Raw genomic sequence first — 13,081 nt, forward strand, 5'->3', positions numbered from 1 at the left:
AATACTTGAGTTAATTTGAAAACTTCTGGCAAACTTCCCATGAAATTTGGTAATACTGTTAATGATCCCCAGAGGATGATTCCTACAGATAAAGCTGGCACCCTGCCCTTTGTTCTAACTTGCACAATATGTCAACATTTCCACTGGAGCAACATTTGGACCATGACAAAGCATCTTGTAAAGTAATGGCCAAATCTAAATAAAAATCTGCAATTCATTTCCAATGAAATGTTGAAAAATGTCAAAACATTTAATTTACAATTCCTTTGCGCCCACAGTGATGCTTTCAATTAGTTGTTTTTTTTAAACCCGACTAACCACCCACAAACCTAAACGCTTATTAAATCACTGCAGAAAAACAGTAAATCATCACATCTAAGAAGCTGGAACAAGATCGTTTTTGGCAGTTCTCTTGAAAAATCACTCAAACAATGAATTGCTTACTAAGAGAGTTGCTGATTCATTTTTTTGTCCACCAACTTATCGATTAATAGAGAATATTCATCATCCCTGGAAGCATCCTTGTATCCTGACATTTTCATGACTCCCTGGTCTGTACTTGAGCACCAATATTTGGCTGAACATTTTCCACCTTTACAATAATAGACATCAAAATGTAATAGTTATGTCATGTAACGTGCTACTAACATAAAGCTTTTATTACATTTGGGGTTTAATGATTTTGGTGCATGGGCTTTCTAGTACTATTTATTCCTGTAGGATGAACTGTAAGTCATGTTATCAGTATGTTGTGTGCTTGATTTAACTTATACATATTGTAGTGAACTAAACACTGCAGCCTGTAGAGGCCACTACTGAGGCTTTTAATCTTGTGTCTATAGAGGTAAAACTTTAATGCTCAGCGTTTCTGACCTACTATAATAAAACCTTTTAGACCAATTTCAAGTTCATAATGAGTTTTTGTGAACTGGACATGAGAGAAAGAGAGGGAAAGAAAGCTGGAGAGAGTAAAAAGAGAAAAGGAGAGAGTGAGAGAGAGCAAGGCCGGTATGTCCTGTAGGTAATCTGCTCTCAGACAGACTGTTCTGTTTTAGACGGTGAATCTATGTCTCAGCACTTTAAGATCCACGAGTCTTTCCCTGCAGGGCACAGCCAACCTACATGCTGCAACTGGCAGCAAAAACTCTGCACATCCATCAGGCAAAGACGTCACCATGCCCCGGGAAATTGATATCGGCATTTTTCATTATTTTCATGACTAAACAATTCATCAATTAATAAATCAAATAGCTGCAGCCTGATTATGAACATGCAGACATTCACAAAAAAGCTGAAAAATATATGAACAGCATCTTTACTAGTTAAAGCAGCACTTTACTGAGCGTAAAAAGACCAATAAGCAACCTTAGAAATGACTCAGTGAGTTATAACATGTCTGCTAAAAGCCATTTAAGTGATTAAATAAGACAAATATCCAATAAGAGTTTATAAACCTGAACAGACAGGCAGGCTGGCAGGTTATTCCACATTATAGAGACCATAATGAAGAAAGACCGGCCATACACACACACACACACACACACACACACACACACACACACACACACACACACACACACACACACACACACACACACACACACACACACACACACACACAGTCACTTAACACAAACACAGATATGGACTTCAGAGTAATCGGCTGTGTGCTACAGGTGTGCTGCTGTGAGGGCTGATTGCTGTTATACAACAGAATGATTCACCGCCAGCTTCAACACGTCTACATAGCACTTACACTAACACACACACACACACACACACACACACACGCAAACACACACACACACACACACACACACACACACACACACACACACACACACACACACACACACACACCCACATGCACAGACAGTTTCACAAGAATTAAGTGAAGTGGAGAAAAGAGGAACATCTCACAGATAAAGTGGATATTCAGTTGTTGTGAGGATAACATGAGTTATCTTCACCTGTTCAGATCTTATAACATGTATCTAGGTGTATGAGGTTTCAGCACATTGTTTGTTTGTTTTTGCATTAAATGAAAGAATGAAAACAAATACAGAGATGTGTTTTTATGTTCCTTTGACCTGTTTCAGTGAGCGGTGAAAAGAGCAGAGGTCAGATTTTTGTAAAGGTAGATAAATCACTCTGGATTTTTTTCGTTTTTTTTAACTAAAAGTACGAAAGTGTTTTCAGTCAAAAGCTCTCATTATGCAAAATGGGCCCTTTCAGAGTGTTATATTTTATTTCTATGATATTAACTACAATATTGAGGCTAATGCACCATATTTTTATAAGCCAATCATGTTTTTGATGTAAAATCTGAATATTCAAAGTAACTAGTAGCTTCAACGGAGAAATAAGTCTCTTGATTGTATAAAAGTATAAAATAGTATTAAAAAGTAATACTCAATGAGAGCTGCAACTATGTACTAATATGTATTTTTATTATCCATTAAATCTGTTATTTACTTTGTCAAATGATGGATTAGTTGTTTGGTCCATAAATATGTTTCCCAGAGCAAAAGATGAAATCCTCAACGTCTACACAACTCAAAGATATTCAGTTTACTGTCATAGAAGACTAAGAGAAGAAACCACAAAATGATCACACTTGAAGGCTGGAATAAGAAAAATTAGACGTATTTTTATCAAAACAATTATTCAATTATCAAAACGGTTACTTACTTAGTGTTGCAGCTCGATACTCAAATACAGCAGCACAACAGTTACACACTAAAAGCTTTTCTCCAGTCCTGTCTCCTTCACGTAATTACATCACGTGGTTGTTTGTCTCCATTCTGCATTTATGCCAAACACAATACAATACAATGCTCTGAGGCTTCTCTGTGTTTCCTGAGAACTTCATTCCAGTTTATTATGTTTGCATATTCCCAGGACAACAGGCTGCTCTGGCTCCAAACGTTGTTCCTCTTGACTGCTGCATGTTTGAGTTGCTTCAGATCTGCTGAACTGTGACACTGCATCATTACCTAAAGATGCAACACCCACATGATGCACACATATGCTGCTGCACCTTCTTACACACTGCCAGCAAACACACAAAAACACTCAGGGCTATCAATGCATGTTGATAATTAGTACAGATTTAACTTGTCACTAAAACATCTCACCCTAACAAACCAGTTTAGCGGCCTGTATATTGTTACAAAACATTATTTTCACATGATTCACTTTTATATTACTCCACTAAATCACACACACTAACATTTATCCTTTATGCACACTCACTCATAGTCACAGAGACAATAAAATAGTTATCTCAGAACATTTCTCTTTGTAATATGTTTCACTAATCGGACTAAACTGATTACGCTGCTGCTGCTGCGCTCAACGTTCAAGAGCATCTTATCAACTTTGGAGAGGTGCATCAGCTAAAAGCCCCGTTATCTAAATTGACTGATGACATTGTTTCAACGTGAACAGACGAGCGAGCGAGTGAGAGAGAGAGCTGAGGCCCAGCAGACGGCTCGGCTCAGACTCTTCTTAGCCTGTTTGCAGTGATACTTAGTAGAAACCTGGCTAATCTGAGAGGGGGCAGAACAGGTGGTCCCCTGCTCAAACCAGCTAATAATGCATTATATGTGTGTGTGTGTGTGTGTGTGTGTGTGTGTGTGTGTGTGTGTGTGTGTGTGTGTGTGTGTGTGTGTGTGTGTGTGTGTGTGTGTGTGTGTGTGTTAATTAGAGACTCATCAGCTAATAGCCCATGTATGTTACAAACACTCCTAGTTTGCCTCAATTTGTCTAAAACTGCAACTTCCACTGGAGCATCTGAACGCTGGAAGACGCTAGCACAACATTACATTTTGAAATGATATTCATATTTTAGGTATAAAGTTTAAAATGGATGCGTTTGCAAACTGTGAAGGTAAGGCAAGGGTTTTATGTGGTTAATTATGCAGTAGGGACTTCAATCTCAGGCCTTTAACTACCATGGATGTATTATAGGATCTGGATACCGGAATTAAAGATGGAAGACTTAAAGATCTGGATACCGACTTCCTCGTTGTGTGGCCCTCTGAAAACGTGCTGTAGTGTATTGTAGTTACCGCTCATGACAATAGACACTTTTTTGGGACTCATGGAAAGTTTTGCAAATATAAAACAATGCAAACAGTAATAATGGACCTTGTTTGCATTTGTATAGGCAAATCGACAGCAGGGCGGAACGGCAGTGGCGCCATATACAGCTTTATTTATACATCCGTGGTGTTTACAGAAGGAAGCACATCTTCATGGCGCCGTGCTCATTCATCTTGAGGGAAGCACGTGCCCACTTGATGGCTTTAGAAAATTGTTAAAAGTTTATTTTCACAATGAACCTTTAGAATATCATATATAAACAAAAGTTGATTTTCTCTATGAACCTTTAGAATATCATATATAAACAAAAGTTGATTTTCTCTATGAACCTTTAGAATATCATATATAAACAAAAGTTGATTTTCTCTATGAACCTTTAGAATATCATATATAAACAAAAGTTGATTTTCTCTATGAACCTTTAGAATATCATATATAAACAAAAGTTGATTTTCTCTATGAACCTTTAGAATATCATATATAAACAAAAGTTGATTTTCTGTATGTCTTAATTAAGTGCTCTCTCTCTACTTAGGCAACCTGGATCCTTCCAGTAGCAGCAGAGCTAGTAGAGCGCTAAGCTACGGCTCAGGAAGTGGTATGGGATAACTGCAAATCACAGTAAACAAGACTTATTTGTTGTAAATAAATAAATAAATACAGCACTGAAATTCATCCTTTAATAATAAGGGATGCACAATCAAAAGTTATAATGTAAGTAAATCAGCTGCACTCTTTACATAACATTAAATAATCAACATCTGGTTGGTTAAGAAATCAGCTAACGTTACCTCTGAGTTTAAAACCCTTAATTAACATTTTAATTAAAATAATTTTGGTGAACAATTACGGTAAACTGGGTAAGTAGAGAATAACTAGTATGAACCTTAATGCAGTTTTGTGAAATATTGGCAGCATGATGCTCCTGCTGCAGTAACTAATGAAAGCTACTGAGCAAAGTTATTATGGCAGTTTTATTGTTTTACCTGCATTTTCCCTTCAACACCTAAGTGGACATTGTTCTGTTGTCGGGCATCGTCCAACTCCGAGGTAGTTAAAAGTTTTAATGGATCACAAATACTACAAGCACAGATTGCACCTCCACATAATTAGTGGCAAAATGTTCCTTTTAAAGAAGTGAGGTCAAGCAAAACGTCCTCACTTTGGAGGATCTCTTGATCTTTTTGAGAACATTCGGTTCTTGTAGAAGTGCAGGAACACACACACGCACAGTCGCACACACACGCGCACACACACACGAGTCAAAGCTACTTCCAGTGAACAGAAGGACCGGCTCAGTCTCACAGATTAGATATCACAGCTGATTAACCGGGTTATAACGACACATTAGAGCAGAAAGGACTGAGTGCTAGCCTCGTGCGTCTGTGTTGATTCACAGTGTTCTGGGCGACTTCACCACAGCCTCTTACAACACTCTCGCTCTTTAATTAATAACTCAGAAAAGGCCTTGTCCTGTTTAAACATCCGACTGCTCTACTCACATTACACACATTCACAGTCACACCTGAGACCTGCTCAGTCCAACGTTAGTCCAGTTAGTGGCTATGAAAGGAAATGTCCTGAGTAAATGTAACTTAAAGGATCGATATGTAGCATATTTACTTATTTACATACTGTTCAGGGGTCAGATTTGACCCATTTTTTACATTTGAGAGTTGTAAAAACACCCTATACACTTCTTTTTTTATACATATCGAATATCGTATCTTATCTTGTGCAGCTAATACACAGTTTCGTAAATGCAAATGTCGAAATTTACCAGGTGTTCATTACAAAAATCAGAATTCACCAATCAACCATGATGTTACCCTCGTCATATTCTATAAAAATGTTCTACTAGACCTTTAAAATAGTGATGAATAACTAGAATACACTTCATTAAGGATTAATTAAACATTTATTAATGACTAATGGTGTGTAGAGGCTAATGTAAACAGTATGTGAGGGTTAATAGGTTGTGGTCATGTCGTGCATTTCAGTCAGATCAGGTTGAGATCCATTTCAACAGCCCAAGTTATCAGATATGAAACACTGGCAGCAAACATAGCGTGCTGCGGCTGGAATCCAACAAACCAACCGGATCAACTTAAATTCCACCCGATCAAAACACTGTCTGTGGAGGAGGGAGCGCGGTGGAGACAAGTCCTTGGTTCAAGTCCAACAAGATGGCTTTTAGATGTCATTGCTTTGTGTGTATCAACATGACTCCTGTCACTCCGAGCTATAAAACTGTCACTGTCATTAAAAAGCAGAATGTCACAAAGCAACTCCAAATGAATTTCACTGCTGCTTCCCTTATGAATATGTTAAGTAGAAACAAAATTGGCAAATATACTTAAACTTAAAGGACCAGTGCGTAAGATTTAGTGGCATCTAGTGGTGACTGCAACCAATTTGTAGGAGAACGTGTGAAACTTGTGAAAAACACAAATTCTCCACACTGCACCTTTAAACCTTGACTGATGAACAATGTGAGACGTTGAAGGCTAGTAAGTAGATCTTAGTCAATGATTATTTCACAAGCTTCAGAATCCAAATTAAAAGAATCATGCTAGCAACTTTGTGAGCTAACTGCTGCTGTTTACCATGTCCACCAGCTTAGTTTAGCATGTTAGCATGCTACAATTTGCTAATTAGCACTAAACGCTAGGTACGGCTGAGGCTGATGGGAGTTTCATTAGTTTTGCAAATATGAAAAAATAAGAGTCAACAAAGTTATTTTGAATTAAATATCAAAACATGATGAGAACATGAATATCTGCACACAATTTCAAGACCCTCCATTCAATAAATACCAAGAAATTATACCCAAAAGTAAAAATGTCAACCACACGGTGGCGCTAAAGAGAAAAGTCGGAGGATCACCAAAGTCGAGCTCCACGAATGTCTGTTAAAGCTTCAGTCGCAGCTTATCTGAAAGTTGTTGAGATATTTTAGTCTGGACTTCACAACTCCGCTAGCCTCATGTATGCCTATCTGGTAACGGACAGTATCTTATTCTCTAAAATAACTGGAATGAGCAGGAAGCTAAATTTTTAATATTCTTCAAGCGGAGCCATGAAAAAAAAGGCAGATGCTCGACAATAACGGCGTTCTGAATCCACAATAGCACAAAAGCGATACTGAAACCAAAACCCACCACCGAAAACCACAAATATTCAACCTCATAACTCATATTAATGTCTGGCTGGAAGTCGTAATAATAAGAATCATTATTATGATAACTATAATTATAATAATATGAACCCATAATGACTAATACCTCATTTTGTGAGCAGAGAATAGCCTTTAATGAGTGGTGATGAATATTTGACGAGTTGAAAGATCCTTATCTAATGATAAAGTTTGACATTTTAAAAAATGCTGTTTACACCAACACCACAATCTTTTACTAGTATCTCTTGTTCCTGTCTGTCCGTCACGCATTCAAACATTAATTCAAAGGCAACTGTTGTACCGAACCACCAAAATGGTGCCGGGCGTAGCTGCAGATAATTAGAGTACACCTTATCAGTCTGTGAAAAAGAGATGAAAGATAAGCTTATCACTCATTGTTGGTTTCTTTAATATAAATAAAAGGAAAATTGACCCTGTTCTTTTACGTCAATGCCCTGAGTTCACATTCATGCATGCTAGAAGGATACAAAATATGATCAAAACAATATGATAACAATAAAATGTCAAATAAAGGAAATAATTAAGCAGACATGTTTTAGAAGAGTGATAAAAAAAAGAGTAAAATGATGAAAAAGTCAAGTTACAACAAGTCTGCTTAAGTTTAAATTGAAAGCTAGTGTGGACTGTTACGGACACACACACACACACACACACACACACACACACACACACACACACACACACACACACACACACACACACACACACACACACACACACACACACACTTTTAGACTGTTTCGCTTTTAGCTATTTGTTCATGTAAAAATCGAGTTGGTTGAAACTACAATTATTTTTTTTTAGTCAAACAAAGCCTGAAGAGATCTAACGTTACTCTCACACCAAACACGAAGTACTTATTGTTTACTGTCAATATTTCACACATCTACAAGAAATGCTCTCTGAACAACAGAGCCACCCACATGAAGTGCTGCAGAGAGGCTGTTATTCTGTAAGCAGAGCGATTAGAGTTTTGGCTCGTACTTGTGGGCGAGATGATACAATGATATCACCCATCAGGGAGGCAGCCCTTCCTTCTGTGGAAAAACCATGCTCTCAACCAGAAATGAGGGTCAGCTCTTCCCTGGAATACAGATTACACACAAAGCTCTGCACTGTGTGTGTGTGTGTGTGTGTGTGTGTGTGTGTGTGTGTGTGTGTGTGTGTGTGTGTGTGTGTGAAGAAGCCTCTCACCACGACAAACCATCCAAACATCTGGCAAAGTATTGCTCACGCTAAGATTTCTGCTTCTTTTAAAATAAAACATTTGTAACGTGTGTGTGTGTGTGTGTGTGTGTGTGTGCGTGCGTGCGTGCGTGCGTGCGTGCGTGCGTGCGTGTGTGTGTGTGGAGATGACTCATTATTATGTTTACACACCCTTTTTTCACTGGAAGTCAACCACACAGTTGGACAATTTCCATATCAAAACAGAAATGAGGATAAAAATCAGGTATGTCTGCAATCTCTCCTCTATCTTTCTGCTAGTGACCAACTGAAAGAAAGTCTTTGTTGTCAAAAAACTTTATAACTAATCAGTAAGTTGATTTAATTTAAGAGGAATTTGCAGACGGATCTCCTAAAATCTGGTGCTTGTTGAAGAAGTAGAAGCATATTTGTGAATGGATGTTGTTTTAGCACTGGTGTTAATTTTAGCTGAGTTTCAATACAGGTGGAGCCTGATTATCAGACGGATTTGCCTTTTCAATTTACGTTATGTCATTATTTAGTTTTATCTTAATCATGCTCTGATTTGTTTACATAAGTCAACACAGAAGCTGTGGTTTCAGTTAAAGTTAATTGAAGAAACATGCAACCTTAAAGTTCATATAATCAATATTTTTATAACAAAAATAGGTTAAATAAATACTTGTGAAAGTGAAAGTGTTGCTCAAAAAGCTCTAAAAACCTTCTGCTATTTGCTTAACTTAACTTAAATCAGCTGCCTTCACCTCATACACGCCTTTTCTTTTGCTCGTTTTCAGGCAAAAATGTAAAATTTGCAAACTAAATCAGGAAATATCTAATCAAATAATATGCAAAGAAGTTTTAACCAAATGCTTAAATGCTGTAATGCAACAGACACATTTTAAAACAGCGAAGTCATTTTACTATTTCAACAGTGAATTAATCATTTAGGTCTTTTATTTAGCAAACATGTCAGCTATGTGATGGTTTCAGGTTGCTTTTATCATCTCATTTCTTTTGTACTTGAGTTTTGGATTTGACTTAAAATACTGTTATGACCACCGCTTTTCACATTTGTTTTCCATTTTTGCTGTTTTATATTCGGGGGGGAAAAAAAGATAATCAAATCAGGAAAACCTTGAATGTTACATCTTAAGGGAAAAAATGTAGTTGGAGGCAGATGGTCACACAAATGGAGAGATGGAGCATTTTCTCTCCGTCTCCCACTGACTGTCATTAACACCACTCTCTCCTTTTCCCACACACACACACACGCGCACACACACACGGTACATTCAGAGTTCAGAGCGATGTACTGGAAGGTGGAGGTAGAATCAGGCTGGGGAGCTTCTATAATTAGAGGGTGCATTCAGGAGCCATACTGCTGAGTTGTTGAATGTTTAATGTCAGGCCTGCAGGCGCTACCTTCGCAAAGAGCAAACCTCTGAGCCCCTTTACACCTCCTATTAAAACACACACACACACGCACGCACACGCACACACACACACACACACACACACACACACACACACACACACACACACACATATTCAAAACAACCTCCTCTCCCACACAATCCGAGGCCTGGACAGAGACGGATGAAGTGAGCAGCAGTAACTTCAGTAAGCTGGACGAGTGGCTTCAGGTTTCGGAGAGGAAACGGCACCCACAATACGCGGATACAGACAGTACAATTGACAACTGAGCATGTAATTCCTAGCTATTGTCTGTAACCTGAGACACTGAACGATATGGGGAACCAAAACCTCCTCTAAGGATGAGGTAATGTTCAAACACATCACACAACGAGTAAGAGGAACTGCTTCCCGACATAAACACAGAGGACAAAAACCTGACTGTTTGACCTCACATCCTTGACAAGATGTGCTGGGGTTTTTTTTTCTAGGACAGTCTGGTTGGGATTATTTTTCCACATCATAACAACATATGGTGCATGTTTGCTATCATCACATGGAGGAGTTAATTTTCCTATCACACCACCCACAGTGCAAATGTGCAATAATTAGACAATCTTTTAAGTTTATGACTTTAAAATACTGCATACAAACCACTGAAAATGCTTTTATCTCATCTTAAGGCCATTAAAAGTTAAAATACAGTTATATTTGTGCTATAATTGATTTAGTAGAGCAGGTATTAAAAAAGATATGCTGTAAAGCTGCACCTGTCCTGAAACAACCTCACCTGGCTTCCCCTCCTCCGTCAACCCTACAAGCTGTTTGAAGTAGAAATGGAGCCAATGCAAACAAATATTCACAGAAACCAGACGTAAACTAAGATACGGGTTCAAGGTTAAATCAATATTTGAAAAATAACTCTTAAGCCTGTAGTCTCAGTGATGATGCAGCAATCTGACGATACTGGATTATGTTTGTGGTAATAGTACGACTGATATTGTCCACATTAAAAGACAGATCACAGCTTCGGTTATAAAACATGTTGCCTCATATTTTCCCACAAAATCTTTAAGTAATATTAAATTATTCATGATGATATTTTACATATGTGCAAATAAGGTAAGATGTCAAACTTGAAACACGTCTTTAATCACACACTTGTGCTTATTCATGTAGGGAATGTTGATTTATTCACATATAAAATTCGATCAGTTTGCATTCAATTATAAAGCCAAATACTTTGTTTTCACATGTGAATTTAAGCTATATGAGTGATTTCCAAATATGAAACTATCCTTTCCATATGTAAAGTTGCATTCACGTATATAGACATGTTGTTTTTATTTGAATTTGAAGATGCACATGTGATTTCCAAATGTGAAACTTAGGTTCACATGTGACACTAAACTATCCTTTCCACATGTAAAGATAAAAACATGTTGTCTTTTTTCACATGTGCATTTTAAGATACAAACGTGATTTCCAAAATGTGAGCTTTGGGTTCACATGTGAAGTGATAACGTTGCATGTGCACTGAAGCATTTCACATTTCAAAGATTGAATTTCACATTTGACTCTAATTTTATGGTGGACAACCTATCTTAAAGAGAAACTGTGACATGTATCTTTATCTGTGCTGCTATTTCACGTGTTATATCTGTGATAAGATGCAGATTTAATGGAGCTGTATTCGTGATATCAAATCATAAAAGAAAAAAAAAAATAGGAATGATCCGGGTGGAGTTTACTGCATCGGTCCACTTCAGACAGTATCATCCTAAGTTAGTCAGAGAAGGAGCGCTCTGCAGCTCATAATGTCCGTTCCCATCCATTAACTACTTAGGTATATTTAAACAAATGTAATTAATGATTAGTTGCTGTTGCTGTTCTGCATTAGAGCCAAGAGAAAACCTTTCATCCTCTTCAACAAACATTTATCATCCATTAAAATATAAACAAATCTTACACTAACATCGGCTATTCACTAAATCATACATGTTAAATGAGGAGTTATCCAATCCTACAGTATTTTAACTATAAGGATACTCCAAACATATTATATGCAATCTATTGAGAGCAGCTACATTGAGACCTCGCTCTTTTTAACTAGTGCTGGCTGATGTTTAGCTGCTTGCTGTTTTAACCCAGACAGTTATAAATATTAATCATTTCTAGTGTTGGAACGATATTCATGTGAAACCTTCATTGTTTAAGAGTTATTTCACCAATGCTACAAGAACACAATATGATATTTTATGATGCTCAAACACAAAATCATAGGAATTAATCTCTAAAAAGAATTAAACTTAACATTCACCTCCTCCTCTTCCTCTTTATCATCATATCTCTCCTGTCATGAGCTCTACTGCTGGCTCATGTTTCCAGCTTTTCTTCTTTTCTTTTTTTTTTTAAATTCATGTTTTTGGAAGATGTACTTGTTCTTTTTTTTCCTTTACAGGAAGACACACCATGTCCTCAGACCAAACATCAGCCGGGGAGTGGCAAGAGCAAGAGCAGACAGGAATGTTTTTTAAGGGGGGGGGGGGAGAGAGAGAGAGAGAAAGCTAGGGGAGCAGTTTTAACTCTCAGACATCCTGCATGACTTAGACAATGACTGTACAGAAGCTATAAAAGACCATTTTTGGGGGCTTTTATAGTTAATAATTATTTCCAGGTGTGAAGCAGGAGCCTGATTTGTATCATCCCTTCATTGTACAGTATCAACCTCATTGCTAACATGTTTTATTAGATTCCCCCCCCCCCCTTTTTTTGTAATGATAATTTGGGTGTTTTCAATCTCATCACTGCCAGATGATGAGTGTATGAATAACTGCACAGGAAGAAAAAAAAAACAGATATTATGGGGTTGCATCACTCCCTTTCAGCCTGTCCTGTTCCTGTTTATCTATAAATCCAGGTAATTTAAACCCATGACATGTCAAACATAAAGCAGCAGCATAGATAGAGAGAGAGAGAGAAAAGAAAGAGAGAGAGAGAGAGACATAGACAGATGGTTCATTATGAGAGGGGCACTTACCGGATTGTCTTCTTCAGGAGAGGCTGGGGCAGCACCTATCCTGCGTTTCCTCGCTTTTAATCTGTAATCTGTACGTGAAAACAGTCCTGGTGTTACTGCTCTGTTACTGTGCCCGCCTCTCTCTCTCCTCTTGGG

General features: G+C 37.7%; 1 protein-coding gene across 1 annotated transcript in view; it reads right to left on the reverse strand.

Moving 5' to 3' along the window:
- The window catches only part of rnf19b (ring finger protein 19B), a 41,868-nt gene extending 28,795 nt beyond the window's left edge, over positions 1–13,073 (reverse strand). Inside the window, exon 1 of the mRNA XM_062436575.1 lies at positions 12,947–13,073. The gene's annotated coding sequence lies outside the window, so the exon portion shown is untranslated. The remainder of the gene's footprint in view (positions 1–12,946) is intronic.
- Between the last annotated feature and the right edge of the window lie 8 nt (positions 13,074–13,081).

This window comes from Scomber scombrus, chromosome 16 (assembly GCF_963691925.1).
Source record: "Scomber scombrus chromosome 16, fScoSco1.1, whole genome shotgun sequence".
NCBI lineage: Eukaryota > Metazoa > Chordata > Actinopteri > Scombriformes > Scombridae > Scomber > Scomber scombrus.